Raw genomic sequence first — 25882 nt, forward strand, 5'->3', positions numbered from 1 at the left:
CTTTCTAGGATTTTGAGGGTGCTATCGTCGTTTCATAAGGATCTATTCCATTGTTGTCAAACCTCTCACTGAGTTAACCAAGGGATAACCCCAAACCCAGAGAGGAAAGAAAGGTTGCAAAACAAGCAGTCCCATTACAAGCATTGCTGGTACCAGCCATTCGGCTGCCACGTTAAGCGGTCCGATGGACACTTTCAGACCATGTTTATTTTAATGATGCATCAATCGATTGGACCAATGGAACTAACGTAGTATACCCGTAGTACTTATTTATTGGTATCAATTTATAATATCATAAAAATCGTAATAATAAATGATTTGGGCACCCACTTGCTATACTCTCTGAGGGTGTACATTTTTATAAAGGCCTATCAACCCTATAAGTTCCCACTTTTGGGGTGTGACGTGCGTGATAGATGTGCTAGCCAGAACCGGACCTCATGTCATAATACGCTAAAGTCTCTCAGAAATGCTGAGGAAGGTCTAGGACTGTTTCCTCCTGCTGATGTGTTACTAAAAGAGTTACATACATTCTGTATTTTGCGAGTGCTGACAAAATAATTTGCTACTTAGGTGCCTTTTGGGTCGGCAGCCATCATGCTCTGAACATACAGATTATACATCTTACAGTAGGTCTACAGTTCCCTTGTTTCTTGCAAACACAAATACCCAAGGAGGGGAAAAACTAAACGACCCAGAAGAAAAAAATGAGAAAAGAAAAAGAAAACGTTTGTCCTCAATGAGAGCAGGTTGGAGAACAAGTGGTTCAGCAAGAGATATTTAAATTGTAAAGATTTATTAGGCATAAAAAGGCTACTTTCACTGCAATACAGACCTGTAAGTGTCCATTTGGACGCACTGTGGTCCCCGAACTTGACGTTGAGAACCCACGCCCTAATAGCTCCCGAACAATGAACACCTTTTTAAACTATGCATCGTAAATGTGAAATGAATCAATAATTTACAAATTGCATGGCCTATTTCTCGCCTATAAAGTGATATCAGAGAAACCACTTTTGTGTCACTGTGTATAGGTGAAAAAGAGACCGTTTCCAGACAAGCCGCCATTGTTCTTTTCCTGAGCCCACTTTCTCTACTAGCTAACGCCCACCAAAGACAGCTGCATGCCAAAGCTATGTGACAGTGACTAAATGACACAGTGACACCTAGGGGCAAAGTTGCTGCCAGTGCTTGCACAGTGTACTTTTTTTAATTGTAAACACTCACAAACAAATCCACACGCACGCACGCACGCACGCACGCACGCACACAAACACTTGACGTAACCTACATTATTACAGCACAATGTTGCAGCCCAGCCTTTGTCTTTGAAAGGCCAGCAATGTTCTACCCACAAAGCAATTTAATGGAGACGTCAAATTTGTCACATATCAACACTGCTAATCTACAGACCCCACGTCAGCTTGTGCTATGTCACTGATTTTCAACCTGTGGGCTGTGAGGCTACTGCAAGTGGGCAAAGGGTGAAGTACTACAATTTTCTTTAAAACATTTTATTGTGATGCACCACGCCAGGGGAGCCAGTTCAAAAGGAGAGGGAGATAATAATAAGAATAAGAATAATAACCAGTAAAACACCTAAGGGAGAAAAGCCACCTCACCCTTTGCAAAGGACGGAATTCATTATTAATATATATCGGACCAGTTACCTATATGGAGTTCCCTGATACCCATATATGGAGAAGATCCATGTATATGCAGATATGGGCATATTGGTTGGATCAGCGGTACTACAAAAAATGTTGGAGTCTGTAGTACCAAACCGTGTGCTGTGAGACCCCAGACATGCTTACTCGGTTACTTGTTATGTGAAAGTCCTATGACGTCTATGGCGTAGCCTATGTTGTGTAGAGGAGGTAAAAACGGAGTACAGTACATGGTTAGAAGGCTCCCTGGCTGGTGCACACATGTCAACCTGTGTTTGCAGTGACATCCCACAGGGACCCTCCCCCTGAGAGGAAAGAGAGAGAGAGAGAGAGAGAGAGAGAGAGAGAGAAAGAGAGAGAGAGAGAGAGAGAGAGAGAGAGAGAGAGAGAGAGAGAGAGAGAGAGAGAGAGGGGGGGGGGGGGGGGGGGGAGGGGGGGATACAGTGATGAAGAAAGATGGATAAGATGAAAGAGAGGGAGGAAAGAAAGAGAGAAAGGGAAGGAGAGAGAGAGAGAGAGAGACTGATGCACTGATGCAGCCTTGAGCTATATTTAGACTGGTGAAGTTAGCTCTCCCCTCTCTCTCTTTCTCTCTCATTCATTCATTCATTCATTCATTCATTCATTCAGCCAGCAGCACTCCACCCAGGCACGTGCACACATAGACATCAAGGGGGGCTTGAGGCCCTGCTCTTTTATCCATCTGTAAAAAGTGCCCTCTCCAGAACATGAATGCAGTTTTTACTATGGTGAAAGACATGCAAATACCCTCTTTCCATGCCATATCTTAAGGCGGCATTCAAGAGAATTGTCTTTTCCAAAAGTTCCTGAACTTGAATGCAGCATCTTATGTAGAAAGAATTGCCCTCTCTGTGTAGAAATCCATGCTGTGCATGCCTTTTTAATGCTTAGTTTAATGTCAAGTACTGAAAATAGCCGACCTCCAAGCTCACAACGTGTCGTGCTGCGACACGTTGTGAGCTTGTAGGTCTGCTATTTTCAATATTTTCATCAAAAGGCCCTTTTAGAAATGTCAGCCCCTGCCTCTCTAACATTCTCTGCACGTCCCTGCCTGACTCCACCCCTCTCTTCCATCTGGAAGGGAAGGACGAAGGAGAGGAGGCAAAGGAGGCAAGAAGAAGAGAAGACGAGAGAGGAGAGTAGAAGAGAGGTGAGAGGGGAGGAGAGGAGAGGAAAGGGGAGGAGAGGGAAGGGAAGGGAAGGGGAGGAGAGGGAAGGCGAGGCTACTGGCCCAGATATTATATTATATTCTATATCAGACACCCTGCTGTCCTGACTGGAAACTCAATAAGGTGACTCAGCAATACAACTCCCTGGCCCCGCCTTTAAACCCCTCCCCTCCTCCGATAGGCCGGCAGCCTTCGGCAGGCTATTAATAGAGCCTTCTCATTTGTCGGAGGGACGCCAGAATGTCCAGTGACATATAGGTAGTCCTGGTGATATGGGACGTCCACCCTATGGGTGGTCGGTATTGATTAGTGGTCCAGTCTCTGTCTGTCTGTCGCATGCACGCACGCACGCACGCACGTACGCACGCACGCACGCACGCACGCACGCATGCAAGCACGCACGCACGCACGCACGCACGCACGCACGCACAACAATAGGTATCAAACGTGAAACGTCAGGGGGAGGTAAAGATGGGCTTTGTCTTTTTTAACCAGTTTCGAGTAGCAGCCGCCTGTGAGTGACTTTTAAAGGAGGTTAGGGATTTACACTCCTTTAGGGCCTTCGGTAGGGCGTTCCACATTTTTGCGGCATAGCAGGAGAATGAATTTAAGCCATTGTTTGAGCCAAATCTGGGTTGGACATGATCTGGAGGATCAGTGGAGCTGCCTCTGGTGTTGTAATTGTGAACATCCTTGACGTTTTGGAAGTATTTTGCACACCCATTGCAAGATGCTGTACTCTGGCAGCTCTCGTCTGTTATTTTCAACGCGCGACACAGCAGTAGGCTGTCTGCTATCGGGAGTTAAACCAGTATTATTATTTATTTATTAAGTCAATACAATGTCAAATCAAATGCTGTCAATCGGTTTTTCGGGCCTCTTTGGACCTCCCATCATGGCTGCAAACATGTGCAAAGCTGATTTCACTTGCATGCTTTCCCGATCATCTCTTCAACACGCAGACAAAAAAACTACATACTCTCCGCAAGCGTTGATCTAGTGCAGTGTTTCTCAACCTTTTCAGGCTGCGACCCCCTAAATAATCATATTTTAACATGGGAACCCTCCACCCTGACGAGCACTAAGAGTTGAGGCATTACATTCTGTATAACATGGTTTTATTGTGAAACCACAACGCCTCGCAACACGAGGCGTTGTGAGCATGTAGATCGGCTATTATCGAATTTTTGCCTCTAATATTTGACTGTTTAATTTGTCATTTTAGAGGTATTAAAAAGTTCTTAAATTGTCACTTTAGAAATGTTGGTTTGTTTACTGTTGAGAGAGAAAACAATGTTGCACATTAAGTTAATGATCTGGGGACACCCCTGGGGGTCTCGACCCACACAGGTTGAGAACCTAGTGATTTGAATGTATTCGTCAAACAATCACACCATACCTCAGTTTAATCATCTAGCTATCGACTATCATCTCATGTAAGTTTTGACTGTCAATATCAAAAAGAAAGACCTATATTATGTTTTACAAAAACATTGTCAGTGGGGTAGGTTGTGCCTACTGTAGGTCCGGTAACAACTAAGGTGTCGGTTGTGCCTCTCAGACAACAAGGAAGTGACAGGGAAATGCATGGCTCCTTTCAAAGTGATTTTAATTAATAATATTTAGGGGGAAAAAAACGTTATTTACACTTGCTGAGTTTGAATTCTTTATGAATAATTTTCTGTGACATTTAGATTTAGAATAGCGGAACAACAACAAAAAGGTCACAACATACCCCGCCCTCCCCCTACTGTACGTATTGCAATCAAATAATAATAATATTAATAATAGGCTTATTGATAAAATAGCCTAATAACAGCATTTTCCCAACCGGGAACTATGGCTGGTGACCTTTATAATTACCGGCCAATTAAACATTTTATTTGTCAATGGCTTGTAAATACCGGCTAACGGAAACCTTGGTTGAGATCAATGTTGTGTGTTGAGGTTGTGTAGAATGAAAAAGATGTGTGTGTGTGTGTTGTGTGTGCGCATTCTGCGTAAGTGTATCAGCTTCCCAGAATCGAAGAGGCGATCCGAGTGATATCATTGTCTGTGTGTGTGTGCGCGCGTGTGTGTGTATGTGTGTGTGTGTGTGTGTGTGTGCGTGTGTGTGTGTGTGTGCATGCGTGTGCATGTTCTTTCTTTAAGGAACATCATTGTCTCTGTACTTTTCTGAAGTGTTTTTGTGCATGTGTGTGTGTGTGTGTGTGTGTGTGTGTGTGTGTGTGTGTGTGTGTGTGTTTATGTACAGTACTGTATGGGTGTGTTTCATGTGTGTAGAGTACAGTACACTACAGTGTGTGTGTGTGCGTGTGCGTGTGCGTGTGTGCGCGCGCGCGTGCTTGCGTGCGTGTGTGTGTGTGTGTGCGCGTGCGTGTGCGTGTACAGTACAGTACGTGTGTCCTGTGTCATTGTCTGTGCGGTGTGCGCCACCCTGTAGTGACACAATGGACTCTATAGTCAGATGTAACAGACCTCAATATTGTTCAGGACAATGCCAGCGCACACACACACACACACACACACGCACACGCACACACACACACACACACACACACACACACACACACACACACACACACACACACACACACAGCAGCCATTATCTCCTCTGTCCTCCTATAATAAAACAACAACTCGTAGATCCTCAGTGATCCACAGAGGAGGCAGGAGAAAGGTCTGCAATGCTCTCCTTAAGCTTTATTTATGGTCCGTCATGCGGTGGCGTCGAGGTTAGCACAACTTGAGCTGTGCCTCAGAAAACTGTCCTTTGTTTGTGCCTTCCCTCGCTGATGCAGCAGTTTAGGTGTGCAAAGATTTTGTGTGGAGATTGTGTCAGTGTGTGAGGATGTGTGTGTGTTGGGGGCAGGGGCGTCGCACCAAATGCTGGGCCCTGCATGGGTACAAGGATTCACTGCGGGCCCCCCATGAATGTTCTTCATAGGGGGAGGGGGTTTAACACATTAACCTCCCGGCTCCACTGGGTGAGTCGAGCGTCGTGTCAACGTCAACGCTGGGAACGCTCCCGTTTTAATTAATGAAGGGTGCTCCACGTCAAAGCCAACGTCGGACGCTCAAATTCGCCCCGGTTCATTTTTTGACACCGTCCGACGCCAGTACGACAGCGTCTTTTTGGTGGAGCCCTGGCCTTAGACTGGGAACGCATTATTATGCATTATTTTGTGGTTTAACTATTGAAAAATAGCAGATATACAAGCTCACAGCGTGGCACCGAGTGCTGTGCTGCAAGCTTGTAGATCTGCTATTTTTGAAAAATTGTGAACATTTCTGCAAGTCTTTGAATATTTCAAATCCTAAGTTTTTTTTTTTAAACCTGTTTCTATGTCAGTGGTGCTCAAACATTTTCATGTGAAGGACCCCCAAAATGATGGCCACGGACCCCCATCCCAGTTTTTTTTCCTGATACTATACTATACTTTTGTAGGCTAACAATTTGTATTATACAATATAATGGTGAAAATAGCCATCTACAACCTCACTGCAGATCATAATTTGTTGCATCGTGACGTGAACGAGGCAAAAAATAATAATAATTTTGCTTTTGAAGTCATATCGCCCAGCCCCTATATGGTGCTCTTCGTCACACCTCTGGTGTGTAAAGGCTTTAAAAGTGCAAATCTTATTCAGAAGAAAGTATGCAAAGTATGTAAATGCAACACCCACGGTCTCTTCCACTGGAGTAATTAACCCAAGATACAGTATATGTGATGTAGGAAATTGTGGTTACGATCTCAACTGAACTAAAATAATTTAAGAGGTGCTAAGTGAAACGCATTGCTTTGACATGCATGGCTGTCCTGCAGAGTGAATGGTATGCCCTAAACCACCTCCATGTGTAATTTAGCACCCCTCTACTAATGGACCGTTCCGCTCTTTTAATGAAAAGGCCCAGTAAGGTGCCTCCTATCTGAGCTGCCCATCAACATGTAAACATTTGAAGTCAACTGGTTCGATCAACGTCCGGTTGAGGGACCACCATGGGGTCCAAACGGGACCTTACGGGTCCATTTGGGTTCCACACTCTCAGAGTTAAATTCATACTGGAGATTTTAAAGCAGGGTTCTTCAACGCTTTTCAGGCCAAATACCCCTTAGCTGAGAGAGAAATGAAGAAGGGACCCGCACAAGATTGTAACATAAAATTGTGTCACAGATTAAACCTTTTCATATTTCATAGATAGCTTCGTTAAATTCACACTGAGGATTTATAAGCAAGGTTCTTCAACGTTTTTTTTTTTTTTTTTTTTTTTTTTTTTCAGGTCGAAGACCCCTTAGCTGAGAGAGAAATGAAGCAGGGACCCGCACAAGATTGTAACATAAAATTGTTTCACAGATTAAACCTTTTCATATTTCATAGATAGCTTCGTATAGAGTTTGACAGCACTATCATCACTATCATTAATATTTTGACATTTTTAATTAGACACCATCTTTTCTATTGATATTTTGGATTCATGTGTATTTTAATTTTTCAGACATGTAAGGCCTACTAAAATGCCAAAACTTGACCTTTCATTTGGTCTGCTCTTTTTCCCCTGAACACCACACCTATTTGCCAGAAATGGCATTGTGAGCTTGTAGAACAGCTATAGGAATAGGAGTAGAACTTCTGAATTTGAATCCTGAAAAGTAACAATTTCCACCCTTCACTATAAGACAATATAAATAGCGTTATGCTCTCGGACATCAGATCATAATTACTATAATAATAGCAATAACAAAGCAGAACAACAAGCCCCAACACGTGACTTTCAACGCATGATCAGCCAAAACAAACGATAACATCAATAAGGAAGATCTACAAATCTGTCAGAGATGAAAGGCTCTCTCTCTCAGATCTCATCTTTCACCTAACAGATGTTTGTAAGGGTGTTGTTTTGTATCTAGGAGACGTCAACATGAAGCCAGGGTTTACTGTAGCAACACCACAGTGACACAGCATACCAACACCGTAAGGCTAAGGCCCAGGCCCAGGCCCTTCATTTCATTAGGACGCTTGGTCGTATATTCTGTTGGTTGTTGGTTGATGTTGCTTCCTCGTTAAGTTCGGTGGTGGAAGAAGTACTCCAGTGTTTTACATAAGTAAAAGTATAGCAATACCTCAATATCTAGAAATATTCTGTTAAAACAAAAAGTACAGTGTGACATAAGCCCTATTTCAAATTTCAATGGTTCACATATTCGGAGAACCATCCGACTGCCCGAATCAAAACTCTGTGCACACCAGAGACCAGAGGAAATGGGGTTGGTAGTCGGTCGGATCAGCGGATACCCAAAAAATATCTATAAAACCACACATTTCCATACATGGAATGCCATGACATCATCAAATCAAGACGTCATCAATTACTTCATAGAAATCTCCACAGAAATCCATATATTGGCATAAAGGGATACAGAAATCTCCACGGCCGTAAACGGGACAAAGACAGACAGACAGACACACAGATACACAGACAGAGGGGTACAACGGCTACTCTGACATGAGTACAACGGGTATTGCACCAGTAAGACGCCTAAGGGCGAAAAAAGGCCGAGGTTGCACCATCTGTCTTGGCCATCTGTCTTGGCCATGGATTCTGTTGTGTGGTTCTCCTAACAGGGCATCATCTGGGAATACCCATTTATGGACTTTTATTTTATTTTATACATTATTAATATTGGACCAGTTACCGATATATGGAGATCCATGATACACCCATATGTCGATCCATGTATATGGAGATATGGGCACCCTTTTATGCGGCAATATGGAGATCCCTGCTCTGAGTATCTGACATCACCGTGATGTCACCTGTGATGTCACTGTGTCAGGCGTTTCAGAGATACGGTGTGACGGTTCACACACTAAACTGCGACCTACGGTCGTAATAACCGGGTAGGGTATATGTGACTCAAGTACTGGGGTTGAGTACTTTGTCCACCACTATACTGATCATACACTTCTAAAGGGTCATTCCCAGCGGGCAAGATACAGATAAATATACAAAATATTGTACTGTGGATGGTAGTGTCCACACTGCCATCCACTTCAATTGAGAAAGATATTGTTTTTGTATCTTCATCTTTATCTTGCCCGGTGAGAATGACCCTTAAAGAAGGACAGATACATGAAGGGGGTCTTGAACAAAGGCTACAACTGCTAGATGTACGGGAGGATAGGTTTATTGGTCCCACAAGGGCCATTTGGGCCATTTTGGAATTACATCATAAAAACACAATAAACGTATTAAAAACAGACTGGAAGTCGGACAGGTGAGGAAAAATATAAAAGATGTAAAATGTAAAAAGGCCATAAAGGCCAAGTAGCCTAAATACAAAAAAATATATAGTGTAGGCAACAAACTAATAAAGGCACGCTGGTTGGTCATAAATCATTTTTGACCAACCAGCGTAAATCAAAATTGTCGTCATTAAAAATGTATCGTTAATCGGCAATCATCAATCACTAGTCTGTGTTCCAGTGGGTGACCGTTGGCATTACACATTGGCATTACACATCTTCATTGGAGATTTAACACAGAGAATTAGTGCTGTGTTAACTGCAACAATTGCGGTGAGGTCAGCTACTGTGGATCGGTTCATTGACAGAACCTTCCACACCCCACATTTTATCTGATAGTACAAAGCCCACTAAGCCTTTAGAAAACATCATTTCCCAGCAGTAATCTCTATTGATTCAGTCTACAGGGAATGGAAGATGCATAGGTTCATCTGAGGCTTTTCTTTCTCAACAGCTTCAAAGCACAATATATTAGGGGAAAATCGCGCTCTTTCGAATGACCATCATTTCGACCGGAGGGTTAGCGACTCACTCCACAGAGGTTAGGGTTAGGGTGAGGGTTAGAGTCGGGTGTCGAAAAGATGACATGTAGTAACAGCGACACGCTCCCTATATTAGCACTGGGTCACCAGAGGTTCTGACAGGGTCATGCACCAAATATATTGTGTTGTGTAATATGTTGGATTCTGACTTAGTCAATGCATAATTTAATAAGCCTTTCATTAACATATTGGTGCTGAAATCAAATCCAATAAACTGACTCTTGAGCTAATTAGCCATGGAGCTACCAATCTGATTAACAGATTGTTCATTGACATGTTGACCATGTCAAATCCAATCGGCCTACCATCTGGATCGGGATCGTCAGGTTATTTATGATTACTAGGAAGGCACTGTACAAGCGTTATGTTTAAATGACACGTCACAAAACAGGGTATATGTAATCTGACAATTGTGTGTAAACTTGTCATAAAATACTACAGAACATGAGTTCCTTCAACCAAAAAGAACCCTTCAGGCATTTGGCGACTTCCTACCTGAACCCCCCCATAACCCCCCTACAATCCCGCATACCCCATTTTCCAACACCCCTTTCCTGCTTTAAAGTCCACCATACTGAACACCCTGGGTACCTCTCATAATCTCCACCCTGTGACGGACAGACTTGGAAAGAATGTATATTTCTGAGCTCATTCCTCTCTGAAATAAAATGCTGCAAGGCATGGTGTTCAAGAAAAAAGTGGAGGGAGTTGTCAAGTCAGTCAAATACGCCAAGATCGCAGTCTTCTCCTGCACCTTTTATTGCATGGTGAAGTTGATCAAGGATGGGGAGGAGTTGATAAACTTCAGCAGGAACACGATAAAGGCACAAGTGAAGGCGATCAAAAAGGCTGGTGCCAACGTGGTTGTGACCGGTGCCAGCGTGGCTGACATGGCACTGCACTATGCCAACAAATACCAGCTCATGGTGGTCAGGCTGACCACCGAGCGGGATCTCAGATGGTTATGCAAGACACTGGGCGCTGTACCACTTCCCCGGCTCACCCCTCCTACCCTGGAGATGATGGGTCACTGTGGGAGTGTCTACCTGACAGAGGTGGGAGACACACAGGTGGGGGTCTTCAAACGTGACAAAAAGGACCGAGCTGTCTCCACGCTGGTGATCAGAGGCTCCACTGACCGCCTGATGGACAACATCAAAAGGGCCATTGACGACGGACTGAACACTTTCAGTGTCCTCGTCAGGGACAAGCGTCCCATGGTATCTGGGGCTGGAGCCACTGAGATTGAGCTGGCCAAACAGAACAGGTCATATGGAGGGTCGTATCCGGATTGGCGTCAGAATTCCATTCTGAAGTTTGCCGAAGCCTTCGAGGCCGCGCCCTGGCCGAGAACGCCGGCGTCACGGGCAACAAGCTAATTTCTAAACTGTATGCCGCGCACCACGAGGGAGACAAAAACATGTGCTTGGAAATTGAGGGAGACAGTGTTGCCCTGAAGGAAATGCTAGAAGCTGGTATCATGGATCCTTACCTGGTCAAACACTGGGGCATCACACTGGCTACCATTGCTGCTGTCACAGTAGTGAGAGATAACCAGATCAAGGCAAAACCAGCAGGGGAACCCAAAGCGCCCCTATAGGAAAGAAGAGAAAGAAAGACTGGGACATGGGGTTGAATTGAACCCCTTCCATCACCCATCCTCAACAGTGCAACCGCTTCAGAAACCAATAGTTGATGACCATGTATTCTAGTTCTAGGTCTAGTTTAATATAATTAATCAAATATTGCAACAACAACAAAAACGAGAATAATAAGAGAGAATAAAAGGAGGATTGGACCATATGAAGCCTTATATATGGAACAAAGGCCTATAGTGCCTATACAACAAACATACAAATATATTCTGAGTCTGTACAATACAGAGACAGTTAAGTCTATTCTGCATGTGAACTGCATTACAACATTTTCACAGGAAACAGCCTGCAGTACGATATGCTAATGAATGAAGAACTAACTTTAACCACAAAGCTTCTGCTGGTTTCCTGTCAGCCTCACTGGACACACAGAGACAAACGTAGAGAGACCACTCAAACAGGCAGTCATAGGGAAAGGACGCTCAAAGAGACATCTATAGACAGACAGAGAAATAGGCAGATAGAAACAAAGCAAAACCAAAAGTGAGAAAGTTCAGATCAGAATGGCTGGGATCAGATGGACTCGACTGTTTTTAATTCTGCTGTTTGGAGGAAACAACGCACAACTAACATTGCCAACTCTCTACAGAAGATCTGGAGATACTGTCATTCTGCCATCATGTGACAACATGTTACCTGATGATCATCATGACTGTAAATCAACTACTTGGCTTTTCGTCCAAAAAGGTTCAGTTAATGTTTATGTTGCTGTGGCTGAGTTTGGCAAGATTAGAAGTCAATTTAATCCAAACCGAATAAGTTTGGGGTCTAACTGCTCACTCACTGTTAAAGACATCAGAACTGATGATGTTGGTCGCTATAGGTGTCAACTATTTAAAAATGGCATCCAAAACGGAAAAGATCAACTGATTTCTCTGTCTGTACTGAACATCACCAGAGGAGACAATGGGACAGGACAGACATTAACATGCACTCTGTTTGAAAAAACTAAAAGCTGTGCTAAGCTGAGATGGTTAGATGCAGACAATAACCTTATAAAAGACAACACTGGAGGTGGATGTTCTACCACTCTGACACTCAACAATGACGACCCAACCAAGACGGTGAGATGTGAGGTGACTGACGGAGAACAAAAGACATTCATTGACTTCCCAGGAGACAAGACACAAGCACAAGGTAGGAGAGAGTAAATGTTGTAACGTGTAAATGTATTACATATTGTCATTAATTATAATGTGAGTGAGTTGTAATGTGATTTTGGCAGTGGTGGAAAAAGAACTCAATTTCTTTACTTGAGTAAAAGTACTCTGTTACAAGTAAAAGTACAAAAGTGTTGGCATAAAAATGTACTTAAAGTACCAAAAGTAAAAGTACAATATGTTTGAAAATAGCCAATCTACAAGCTCACAACGCGTCGCGATGTGAGCTTGTAGATCTGCTATTTTCAAATTGCCAAGCTATAAAATAGGGCTACAGTGGTTTATGTATGTTTTATAATATCATAATGTATATCTACGTAAGTAACTAGTAACTAAAGTTTTAAAATAATTGTAGTGGAGTAAAAGTACAATATTTGGATCTGAGATGTAGTGGAGTAGAAGTAAAAGTATTGGAAATTGGAAATACTCAAGTAAAGTACAAATACCTAAAAAGTGTACTTAAGTACAGTACTTAAGTAAATGTACTTAGTTACTTTACACCACTGGATTTTGGTCAGTTGTAATGACGCTACCATAAAATAAGTTGTGTTCATTAGTGTATACAAATATCAGCACATCTGTATTGTTTCAAAGTGTAATAACTGACCCTGCTCTCTCTCTGTCTCCACAGCACCAGACCACAGCCATGTCATCACCCGGGTGATCGTTGTGTTGTTTGTCGTCATAGCAACAGCACTGGTGATCTTCGTTGTCAAGAGGAAGATCACGCCCACCCACAACATTCTTCAGAGCTAAACCAATCAGAGCTCAACGACAGCAAGCCGCCACGGTATATCAGCGAATCAGATCGCTCCTGATGACAGTCTGACCTATACCTGTCTGTCATCCACACCAATCAGGCGAGAGCAGCTGTGGGAGGAGCCAGGGCCAAACATCCTCTATGCCAAGGTCAACAAAAAAACACCAAAGTTAATCTCTTTTCTGGAAATACCTGCAAAAAGCTTCAATCATGATCTGTATATAGATTTGCTTTATATTATGTCTGTTTATAAATCTACTGCCTATGTGACATTTTATCTGTCACCTCCGCCACTAGTTTCCGATGTTGTCATTATTTTAAATATATGTATTATTTCTCTTTTATATGTCTGCTTTCTTAACATTACAATTTATATCCTCTAATCTCTAATCCATGATATACTAAAAAAACGAATAAAGTATCATTATCATAATCATCATATTATTAAACTGTTCTGACAAATAAAATAATGGGTAATTTATTTTATTTAATTATTTGGGAAAATGGAAACAATGGAATACAAAAAATAATTATTAAAAATAAATGAAAAAAGTTATCGAAAAACACGGCCTGCTCATGTATTAGGAGGGTAATATGAGTCACCAGAAAAAGTTATGGGTGTTTTTAATGAATCTATCATGGTTAAAATGAAATATGAAGTTACAATGGGTGTGTGTGGGGAGAGGCCCTGGGCCTGGAGGGCCTGGTAACATTTACATCAAATATCTAAATATCGAATCTAGCAAATTAAAAACTGTTCAGGGTGTTCATAAAATCCTGATTAGACGATAAAATTACCAAAGGTTTTTTTAAAGTTAAATATCCCTTTAATTATGCTGGAGCTGGTGTGTGGTTTATTATTATTATTGTTACTGTTTCTTTGGTTTTGTACAGTATACACATAATACAATGTATTGGAATGCTAAATGTTTATCGGTCAGTTCATGCTGGATTCACTGAGAGGAGGAGGGTTTCTGTGTGTAGCTGAACCTGTGAAAGACTCCATACTCACACAGTGTGTGTATTTATTTTGACTGTACAGCGCCACCAAACCACTGCCAGTAAAAGTGCAACCAGCAGCAACCTGTGGTCCTTGTCCCTCCTTTCACCATACCACCAGAACACAACGCAGAGGTCATCAGGGGTTAACGGATGTGCAGCCAGCCAGTTATACTGTAGAGCCAGACACACCCGTTACATAGGCCGACCTTAGAGTTGTTGGTTGGAAAAAGAACCCCCCCCTTCTGTGTTGCCTAGAACTGGAGGATTAATTTTAGGGTCATGATCAGTGACATCATGAAAGTGTACTGTGCAAGCCAAATGTTGAAAATGTGTGGTATTCCCCTTTATAAGTCTATTCTGCGTTCTAACTGCATTACAACATTTTCACAGGAAACAGCCTGCAGTACGATATGCTAATGAATGAAGAACTAACTTTAACCACAACGCTTCTGCTGGTTTCCTGTCAGCCTTACTGGACTCACCGAGACAAACGTACAGAGACCACTCAAACAGGCAGACATCTATCATATAATTAGTGAGGTCAGTCAGTAGGAGGTCAGTCACTCAGTCAGTCAGTAAATGCTTATCCACTACAAACCACCCACCAACAGGGGGTGGTGATGTGCGGACTGAAGTATCAGCCTAACACACACCAATCTCACAGTTAGGAATGTTGCAGTGTCTCTCTCTCTCTCTCTCTCTCTCATATATGTGGTTTGCCTGCATGCACGGGTCACTAATGCACCGGGTGCATTTGATGTGTGTCTTATCTTCCGACGGGTATGGCAAGCGCATACATCCCCATACTTCTATTCACCTAATTTAGCTGTTAAATTATTTGTATCCATCAAAAAATATACACTCCTCCATGGGTTGCTCCTTACATTATGATGCTCCCACATATTCTCACACACGCACCAGTTACAGTTAATTTCTCCATAACCCACACTCTGCACATATATTGGAGCACATATCTTCAAACGGGTAAGGTCTAGTATAGAAAGAACACTCAAAGAGACATCTAGAGACACACAGACAGAGAAACAGCCATACATAGAGAGAGACAGCTCGGGGAGACAGCTCAGAGAAACAGATAGAAACCAAGCAAAACCAAAAGTAAGAAAGTTCAGATCAGAATGTCTGGGATCAGATGGACTCGACTGTTTTTAATTCTGCTGTTTGGAGGAAACAACGCCCAACTAACAGTGCCAAGGCTCTACAGAAGATCTGGAGATGGCGTCAACCTGCCATCATGTGACAACATGTTACCTGATGATCCTGGGTGTCAATCAACTACTTGGCTTTTTGTCCAAAAAGATTCATTTGTTGATGTTGCTGTGGCTGAGTTTGGTAATATTAAAAGTAAAGGCAATCCATCTATCACAAACAGAATGAGTTTGGAGTCTAACTGCTCTCTCACTGTTAAAGACATCAGAGCTGAAGATGCTGGTCGCTATTCGTGTCAACAATTTCACAATGGAATCAAACTTGGAAACGATCAACTGATTAATCTATCTGTACTGAACATCACCAGAGGAGACAGTGGGACAGGACAGACATTAACGTGCATTCTGTTTGAAAAATCTAAAAGCTGTGCTAAGCTGAGATGGTTAAATGCAGACAATAACCCGATAGAAGACAACTCTGGAGCTGGGTGTTCTTCCACTCTGACCATCAACAATCACGACTCGACCAAGACTTTCAGATGTGAGGTGACTGTCGACGGAGAACTGAAGACATTCATTGACTTCCCAGGAGACATGAAGACACAAGGTAAGAGGGGGTAATTCTATAGCTGACTCCATGGACTAAATGGATTATACAAAAGTCCAGGGGACTTGTTTCCATTGTAGTCCTATGTATTCAATTCATCATCATGATACATATGAACAACAAATACAAAACACTAGCCTGATTTCAGACTCGACGCTGGGGCTTGAGTCTGAACTTGTGGCCATTCTATTTGATTGAAAAGGGGAGGGGATTTAACATTTGAAATTCCCAATCACAAGAGATCTGGTGGGAGGGGTTGTGTTTGACTTTTGCACACAAAACATTCCCTCCTCCCCCTCCCCTCAATGACATGCACCAAACAGGTCATTGTCTTTGATGTTTCATTGATTAGAGAGAATCACTAACGAGCTATTCGACACTTGTATGGCTCAATCAATGACTGCAGTTCGGAGCCCTTTTGTTCAAAGGGAGCAATTAAGAACTCTGGTGAGCCACGCAGCCACCCCTCCCTCCACTGTTTCTGTTGATTTTCAAAAGTTAGAATGCCCCTCCTCCGCATTGCATTGATTTCATTGGTCGGTTTCGGTCGGTTTGAGAAGCTTTCGGTAGCAAGAGACACGTCATATGACACATCCAGACCAAGAGATGCAGTTCACTCAGAGAGTGGGCGGGTCTATTGGCTGGAGCCAGGCTAACAAAACACTATACTATATAATATACAAAGGACAAAAGGAACAAAAGGTGGTCATGATGATATGTTGTTCAGTTGTAATAACGATGCTTCAACAAGTTAATTTAGTGTATTTAAAAAATCGCACCTGTGCTAAGTGAGCGGTGCAAAAACAACACACGTGCATATCTCTTTGTATGGTCCATGACGTTTATGTGTATTAGTATGGATCTCCATACATGTAGGAGCGGTTTGCAGCGCTCAATATGAGCCCATCTGGATTGTTTCAAAGTGTAATAACTGACCCTGCTCTCTCTCTCACCAGACCACAGCCATGTCATCACCCGGGTGATCGTTGTGTTGTTTGTCGTCATAGCAACAGCACTGGTGATCTTCGTTGTCAAGAGGAAGATCACGCCCACCCACGATATTCTTCAGAGCTAAACCAATCAGAGCTCAACGACAGCAAGCCGCCACGGTATATGAGCGAATCAGATCGCTCCTGATGACAGTCTGACCTATACCTGTCTGTCATCCACACCAATCAGGAGAGAGCAGCTGTGGGAGGATCCAGGGTCAAATGACCTCTACGACTAGGTCAACAAAAAAGAAAAATCACACCCGTGTGAAGTGGAGCTGTGTGTGTGTGTGTGTGTGTGTGTGTGTGTGTGTGTGTGTGTGGATCATGTGTACCGATTTTTGTGACATTTGAAGAAAATATGTAGGAAAAGGAGCAAAAAGTGTGTTTTGGAGAAAATGCAAGATGGCGGAAAATATATCATGGCGCAAATGGGCGTGGCCTATATGGGGAGATGCGTCATGACCCAAGGAATCCAGGGAAAAATATTTTTAATTTTCCGACCTACGGTTCAAGAGTTACAGGCCAAAACGTAAAGTGGGGTGTTATGGCGCCACCATGCGGCCAAATGACACAATTATTTTTTATTTAATCCTTGAAATCATTATGAACCTCCTCTCCAAGTCTTTAAACTCTAGCCCCTATGGTTTGCGAGAGACAAATAATTGAATGTGAGTTTTTGCAATTCCCATTATAAGTCAATGGGGAAAATTAATTCACTAATAAATAAATATCAATTAAACTATAGAACCTTTCTCTTAGAAAAGTAATAGCCCACGATTCCCGAGTAAGCCGGTCGATTTGACATATGGCGCGAGTGTGTGGTGGCAAAACTGTGGGACTAGTGGCGTGCCGAAGTTTAGGAAGTTCAGGCTACATACACACAGACAGACAGACAGACACACACACAGACCCACACGGCCACGTATAGGGAGCCTGTGTTTCACACAGCTCCAAAAAGAAAGACACACCACAAGATGACAACAAAGAGTTAATCTCCTTTGATCTCTTTCAGGAAATCAAAAATCCACTAGTTTTGGATGTTGTCATTATTTTAAATATTTATATTATTTCTCTTTTATATGCCTGCTTTGTTAACATTATAATTTATATCCTCTAATCCATGATATCCTTAAACAAAAACAAAGCAAAAGAATTATCATCATAATCATCATATTTTTATTAAACTGTTCTGACAAATAAAACAATGGACAATTTTAAATGTACATATTTTGGCAGTATTTGTTTTCACTTTACTTATTTTACCATATGTCCTATGCATAAATGTAATTAATAATAGCTACAGTTTTTTGCGACCGTAGGCCGCAGTTTACTATCAGAACCGTCACAGCTCTGTCTGTCCGGACAACCGTCCGGACGGGTAACGCCTGACACTGTGGTTCCCCTGACACATCACTGCGACATCACAGGTGACATTATAGTGATGTCAGATACTCAGAGCAGGGATCTCCATATATGGGCATAAACAGGCGATGTCAGATACTCATAGCAGGGATCTCCATATATTGCCATATATGGAGATCCCTGTGATGCCAGGGGAACAAATCCCTTTTATGCCCATATATGAAGATCCCTGATGTCCACATCACTGTGACTCTGTGCCAAATCACTGTGACTCAGACTCAATGAGACAGCCTTGAGGGCGGAGCCAAAGAGTACACCGACCGTATGTCACTGATCACATGACCCCAACAATAAATTCCAGTTCTAGGTGGCACAGGGGGGACAGGGGACTTTTTTCTTATTTCCACACAACTGCGCTAAGGTATATTATGACATGGTTCATGTGAACTGCATTACAACATTTTCACAGGAAACAGCCTTCAGTACGATATGCCAATGAATGAAGAACTAACTTTAACCACAAAGCTTCTGCTGGTTTCCTGTAAGCCTTACTGGACACACAGAGACAAACGTACAGAGACCACTCAAACAGGCAGTCATAGGGAAAGAACGCTCAAAGAGACATCTAGAAACAGACAGAGACACAGGCAGACGTAGATAGAAACAGCTCAGAGAAACAGACAGAAACAAAGCAAAACCAAAAGTGAGAAAGTTCAGATCAGAATGTCCGGGATCAGATGGACTTGTCTGTTTTTAATTCTGCTGTTTGGAGGAAACAACGCTGACATAACACTGCCGACTCTCTACAGAAGATCTGGAGATACTGTCAACTTGCCATCATGTGACAACATGTTACCTGATGATCATGACTGCAAATCAACTACTTGGAGTTTTGTCCAGAAACGTTCAGTTAATGTTAATGTTGCTGTGGCTGAGTTTGGTAAGATTAAAAGTCCATTTAACCCAAACCAAATTAGTTTGGGGTCTGACTGCTCTCTCACTGTTAAAGATATCAGAACTGAAGATGCTGGACGCTATACATGTCAACAATTTAAAAATGGCAAGCAACATGGAGAGGATCAAATAATTAATCTGTCTGTGCTGAACATCACCAGAGGAAGGACAGGACAGACATTAACGTGCACTCTGTTTGAATACCTGTGCTGTGTGAACTGTGCTATTAAGCTGAGCTGGATAAATGCGGACAATAACCTGATAAAAGACAACTCTGGATGTTCTACCACTCTGACCCTCAACAAACACGACTCGGCCAAGACGTTCAGATGTGAGGTGACTGTCAACGGAAAACAGAAGACGTTTATTGACTTCCCAGGAGACAAGACACAAGGTAGGAGAGGGGAATTGTAAATGACCCCATATTACATTAATGTAATTCATTATTGCAATGTGAGTGAGTTGTAATGTTGTAATTTGGGTCAGTTGTAATCAGGCCCGGGCCTTTGGTGTTGTACATTTTGGGGGGCACAAATGCCAAATGTCAGGGCAGGTAGGCCATCAAATTAAAACATGATTGAAATAATTTGTTGAATTTAAGGGTTAGGGATGATAACCAAATCTGCAGTGAAATAGATAAATTATGGTATTTACAATCAGATCCATGCTTAGCCAAACACCAATCAAAGTCACTGGATTTGTTTAAAGATGGGGACTCGGGAGTTAAGATTTCAGAATCTCAACAAAAGACACTGGTGTCTACATGACAAGAAAGAGACACTGGTGTCTACTGTCCACTTATTGACAAGAAAGAGACAGAGGAGAAAGTGGTACAGTCAGCTGGGGCATTAAGGCCCCTGTGGCCTCAGGTCATGCCATTCTTTTGAGGGGCACAAGGCCAAACTTAGGGGGAACGGCGGCCATGGCCTCCATGAAATTCCTGCCCTGGTTGTAATGATACCATAAAAATAAAGTTGTGTTCATTTAGTGTACAGTATACAAATTCACAGTATTCATCACATCTGTGTTGTATCAAAGTGTAACAACTGACCCTGCTCTCTCTCCACAGAACCAGACCAGAGGGATTTCATCATCCCAGTGAGTGTTGTGGTCGTTGTGGTTGTGGTCGTTGTGGTTGTAGTCATAGCGACAGCGCTGGTGATCTTCTCCATTCTCAAGAGGAAGAACACACCAACTCAAGGAATTCCCCTGAGCCCAACCAATCTGACCCTAACCCAAAGCACAATAACAGCGAGCCGCCTCAGTCTAACAGCTAATCAGATCGATCCCGATGACAGTCTGACGTACGCGTCTGTCATCCACACCAATCAGGCGAGGGCAGCTGTGGGAGGAGCCAGGACCCAAGATAACGATGATGATGAGGTGACTTATGCTACCGTCAAACCTGACTCATCAAATGACCTCTACGCCAAGGTCAACAAAACCACCAAAAGATGACATAACAATAAGTATATGGGTCAGTGACGTGACGCCCCAAAAAATGTGTTTTTAAAAAAACTTTAAATTGCAGGCATAAAAGTTATTTACTTTTGTTCTACTCACTCTCAACCTTATGGAAATACATTTTGTTTTTAGATATTTTATTGGAATCAGACTTTATTCAGCAGTTTGTTGTACTTGTGCCTAAAATCGTCATATGGTGTGACATGAAAATAATTGTTCATAAAATGAAAATGGAGTACATCTTTCTTAAGTTACTCACTTTATCAAAGTCCTTTATCATAACTAACCAGTGATCCACTATAGTTTTTTGAAAATTAATTATATCTGTATATTTTTTTCATAATCGACACTGTGTGAGGCCCATGTTCATGATCTTACAACATATTTTAAATGTATTCTGTCAAAACTTTCTCTAAAATTACACAAATATTTGTGACTCTTCCTGATAATATTCTCTATGTAATCCATAAACATTTTTTTGGTTTAATCATTAATAAAGGTATGATTTTTCATGTGTCAAAGCAAACTGTGTTTTAACCTACCTATTAGTGAGTACTGAACTTTACTGATTGATTAAACAATTACCCAGGATAACATGGCCTTAATATTTCTGAACAGGATATTATTGTAGGGCTTTAACATGGGATAAGAAAGAATTGTAGTAGTAGATGGATGATGAGGATGTGCACAGGAATGCTACGCACACCTAAGTCTTCTGCCGGCCCACGGCAGAAGGATCCTAAAGAGACAATAAGGCGCATAGCCACACTTGGAGCCAAGGCAACATTTTATTAACACCAATTAGTGGAAACAGAACTCAGCATTCAGGTAAATTGCTTTTTTCCGAAGTCTCCTGAACTTGAACACAGCATTTTGTGTTGAACAAATGTAATTAGGAATCATGACATTACACCACATCTCCACTAGCTAAAGAGTGCTGGGTTGCGCAACTCCGAAAATAGCTGATCTACAAGCTCTCGCAGCACTACGTGTTGAGAGCTTGTAGATCAGCTATTTTCGCTAGTTTTGTCTCGGGTCCTACCTTAACACTGTCCACTGTCCAGTCCAGTGAGTGAAAGTACAAAAGTATTAGATCAGATTAGATTATACATTTAGACTGTATTGTACATCAGCCAGTCGTATTTGGTGAGGGTAGCAAACCGGCTGCCTTGTTGCGGTTCTGCTATGCCACAGACAACCTCCTGCTCTTCGTAGAAAATGCAGTCTCGCCCCTTTGGCTCCTCTCTCCTTGCTGGGTCATTGTTTAGTTTCTCCCTGTACTTTCTCGTTCTCTCAGCACTTGTCATTTTCCAGCTGACAAAAGAAAATGGAATGTATAGTTTAAGACAAAGAGAAAATATTGTTTAGATTGAAACAATATGTTAAGGTTTCTGTGAAGGGGTTTCTGCTCTGTCTGATGAATTTGAAGTATCACTGAATGAAGCTAAATTACATTTTATGTAAAAATGTTTAAAACAAATGTTTAAATGTACAAAAGAAACATGGAACTTTGTTATTTATTGTTATATCTGTAGTTAAATACAGTATAAATCATATGGTGTGACAATCAAGTCATATGGCGTGACAAGCAGACATGTCACACCATTATGATTAAGTGTCACACCATATTACGTTTTCTGCATTTAGGTTTACCTTGAGGCTACTATGTACACATTAACATGCTAACAGCATGCTAGCTATAACAAAGCAACCTAGATCTACATGGAAATATGACCAAAACTTCAAATAACTTAAGCTTTTTTTTATGAAAAGGTGTCACACCAACAGACATCCAAAGTGGTGAGTTTGTCAAAGTTTCAACAAGATGGCATTTCATGAAAATGTTAAAATCATAACTCACCTCAGACACCTGTCTTGCAGTTGTGCTGGGAGTGCTGAATAGCCTTACAGAAGAAGGACCTCTCTAGCCAATAGGTGTCCAAATAATTGCCTGTTTAATTTGTCCAAACTAGTGATTTTGGTTTGGGGGACAAAATGTTTTTGATCAGAAATGACTGAAAACATTATGCTTTGACTTTGAAAAGATATAGGCTCACAAATAGACATTTTTTTTTAGCCTAAATTCATTTTCAAATGATTTTTAGCAATTCTTTTTCTTAGTTTTATTCAAGTTCCCACTTTGAGAAACAAGGTCAGGACAGTCACACCATATGAGTTTTGCCATGTTTGGTCGAAATGAGGAATGAAATGTTTTAATCTTGAGTAAGTTCACATAAAGCTTAATGTCCTGCACAATATTCAGAAGGTTTTTGACAAATATATTTTTTATTTATACATGTTTGACACCGAGGACAGCGAAAACGTTACGTCACGTCACCCACCCATATACTGTACATACATAATGTGTATACATATGGACAGGAGGATGTGACAATGTATTTGTTGACCTCATCCTCTAGTTCTGGAAGCAGTCATTATTATAAATATTTGTGTTATTTCTGTTATTTGTTGCATTTGATATACAGTACCTGTTATGATAACATTACAAGAATACTGTATCATCCTCCAAACATATCCGACATAAAGTCTATCCTATTCTTTTAATAGGAATGGACAATAGTCATCACCCATCATTATCATAATCATATTCTTAACTTGCTCTGAGAAATAAAACAATAAAGTAATAAACATTTTAAAATGTTTATATTTTTCCAATTAGTTTTCACTCTGGTCTATGTGCACTTCAATTGTCCTATGCATAAAGGTGATTAATAATAGTTATATTTATGTCCTGAATGCACAGGGATTCCATTAATTGTAAATCGTCATATAATAGGCTTGAGCTGTGAATATCTTTAAAGGTAGGGTAAGCAATTTCATTTAAGTTTTGGTTTCAGTTTTCATGTAGGTGACAGGCGGGGGCCTTCCTCCAATCATGATCAAGTGGGGGTGGGCCTTGGTGCAAATATTTTCAAAATGCCAAAAGCTTAGCTGATCTACAAGCTCACAACACATCTAATAACAATAAGCCTACATTATTTATGCTGGCAAGTGTTACGTTTCTCCCTGTCTGTCTCCTGCAGTGAGTTGGGGCTATCGGAGAACGGAAGTCATTGGAGAAAATCAATGACACAGCAAGGAGCGTTTGAGTTATTGCTTTCAGGTATAGCACACAGGGTAACAAATGTCTGCGTGGCCACCCACAAAGCAACAAGAAAAACAGATCACGTTCGCTTGGCTCCCATCTCTCACTGCACTGTTGCTCTTAAGGAAACTCATGTTTCACTGTCTCCACCACACACCCTGAAGGTGTGAGCCTCACACACTTTGAAGTTGAGTTTGGGTCAACCCGTCAGTGGTCCCTATACTCCCGAGTCCCCCCGCGACCTCTCCCCTTTGACTCCCAGCTCTCCCCTTGACCCCTCCGACCTCTAGGGTCGTTTATCACGGGGCGGGACAGGCGTCCGTTCCCTTGACAACCTTAAAACCACATCTCTTCAAAAGAGAAACTATATACAGAATATTTGTTGTACTGATTATTTACCAGTTCTGCAGGAATTCTACCATAAGTAATGAAGTGCATTTATTTTAAGTATTTCCATTTTTCAATATAAACTTCGATGTACTTTTACTCATTACATCTCGAGGCTAATATTGTACTTTTTACTCCACTACAATTATTTGGCAGCTTTCCTATTTTATAATTTGGCTATTTGAAAATAACCCATCTACAAGCTCACAACATGTCGCATCACGACACGTGGTGAACTTGTAGAAAACACATTTTCCTGCAAGAGTATTTTAATGCTATTAGCCTACTTTTGTACTTTTACTCAAGTCAAATGTTGAATACAGGCCTACACACATTTTTATATTGTAGTTTTGTTACTTTTCTTTACGTTTTAAATCTGTGTACTTCTTCCACCACTGAATCCCACCTTTTCTGTAAATATGAACTGGGATATGTACTAGAAGCTCTGGTTTTCTGTCCTTGCAATTTGTGTATCGGTTTGATTTATTGGATCTTTTTTTATTCTCCCAACAGAGAAGCCAAATTCACATATACATGCAGGTTCTCCTCCATTCACGAGGCAACATAAATTTCAGTGATATAGTATTGCGGGTGTTCACTGCAACATGAATAAATGAGTTTGCGCTGAAGCCAATATGTCAGACACATTGAGGAGGAAAGCTGCCGTCTGATTCATGCGGTCACATTTACACTTCAAACGTTTAACTGATGCTTTGAGCCAGAAAGATATGGTGTCAGAACAACAGGTGAGTTCATACCTCAGTTTTACTGAATGATTTACAGATTGATGGGGTAACAGGTAGAGTGGGCATGCCTCAATGTAAAGGTTAGTAGGGCCCCAAGATGGATGGGGCCTATTTTATGCTTTAACTATTGAAAAATAGCAGATATACAAGCTCACAGCGTGGCACCGAGTGCCGCGCTGCGAGCTTGTAGATCTGCTATTTTTGAAAAGTCGTGAAAATGTGGGCAAATCTTTGATATAGACTATATGTATTTTTTTTAAGCGAACATTTGTAACTCAAATTGTGCTTCTGGGTCCCTGGAACTAAATATTTTGAGATGGGGGTCCGTGGCCAAATACATATCATTTTGGGGGTCCTTCACATGAAAAGGTTTGAGCACCACTGACATAGAATCATAGGTTTTTCAAATTTGAAATATTCTTGCACAAATTTTCATTTTTTCCCCCAAAATACAAGCTTGTAAATCTGCTATTTTTCATATTGTTAAAGCACAAAATAATGCGTTCCCAGTTCATGGGGGGCCCGCAGTGAATCCTTGTACCCAGGGCCCAGAAGGAGAAGGTCTCTCTAACTGAAGGTCTGGCTCAGGTTGTAGCCAGCGAATTTGTACGGCTCTCCATTGTAGGCAAAAGGCTGAATGAAACCTGCGTTTTTCTGGGAGATGCTGTGGAGAAGGCGTGCTCAGCCCACAGCCGGTCTCCGTGTCAAAGGCTCTGATGTTGTAGTCGACCTGGCCCCCATAGACCCCAAAATACATGTTGTTGTTGTAGTTGACCTGGCCCCCATAGCCCCCAAAATACAAACATCTTTGTCCCG

The 25882-nt window shown here is 41.8% G+C and overlaps 1 pseudogene across 1 annotated transcript; it reads left to right on the top strand.

Moving 5' to 3' along the window:
- Window positions 1-10385: 10385 nt before the first annotated feature.
- LOC308297149 (T-complex protein 1 subunit theta-like) lies at window positions 10386-11305 on the top strand (annotated as a pseudogene). The gene has a single exon. The product of its transcript is annotated as a T-complex protein 1 subunit theta-like (transcript).
- The last annotated feature ends 14577 nt before the right edge of the window (window positions 11306-25882 follow it).

This window comes from Nannobrachium achirus, assembly GCF_963921795.1.
Source record: "Nannobrachium achirus genome assembly, chromosome: 13".
Taxonomy (NCBI): domain Eukaryota; kingdom Metazoa; phylum Chordata; class Actinopteri; order Myctophiformes; family Myctophidae; genus Nannobrachium; species Nannobrachium achirus.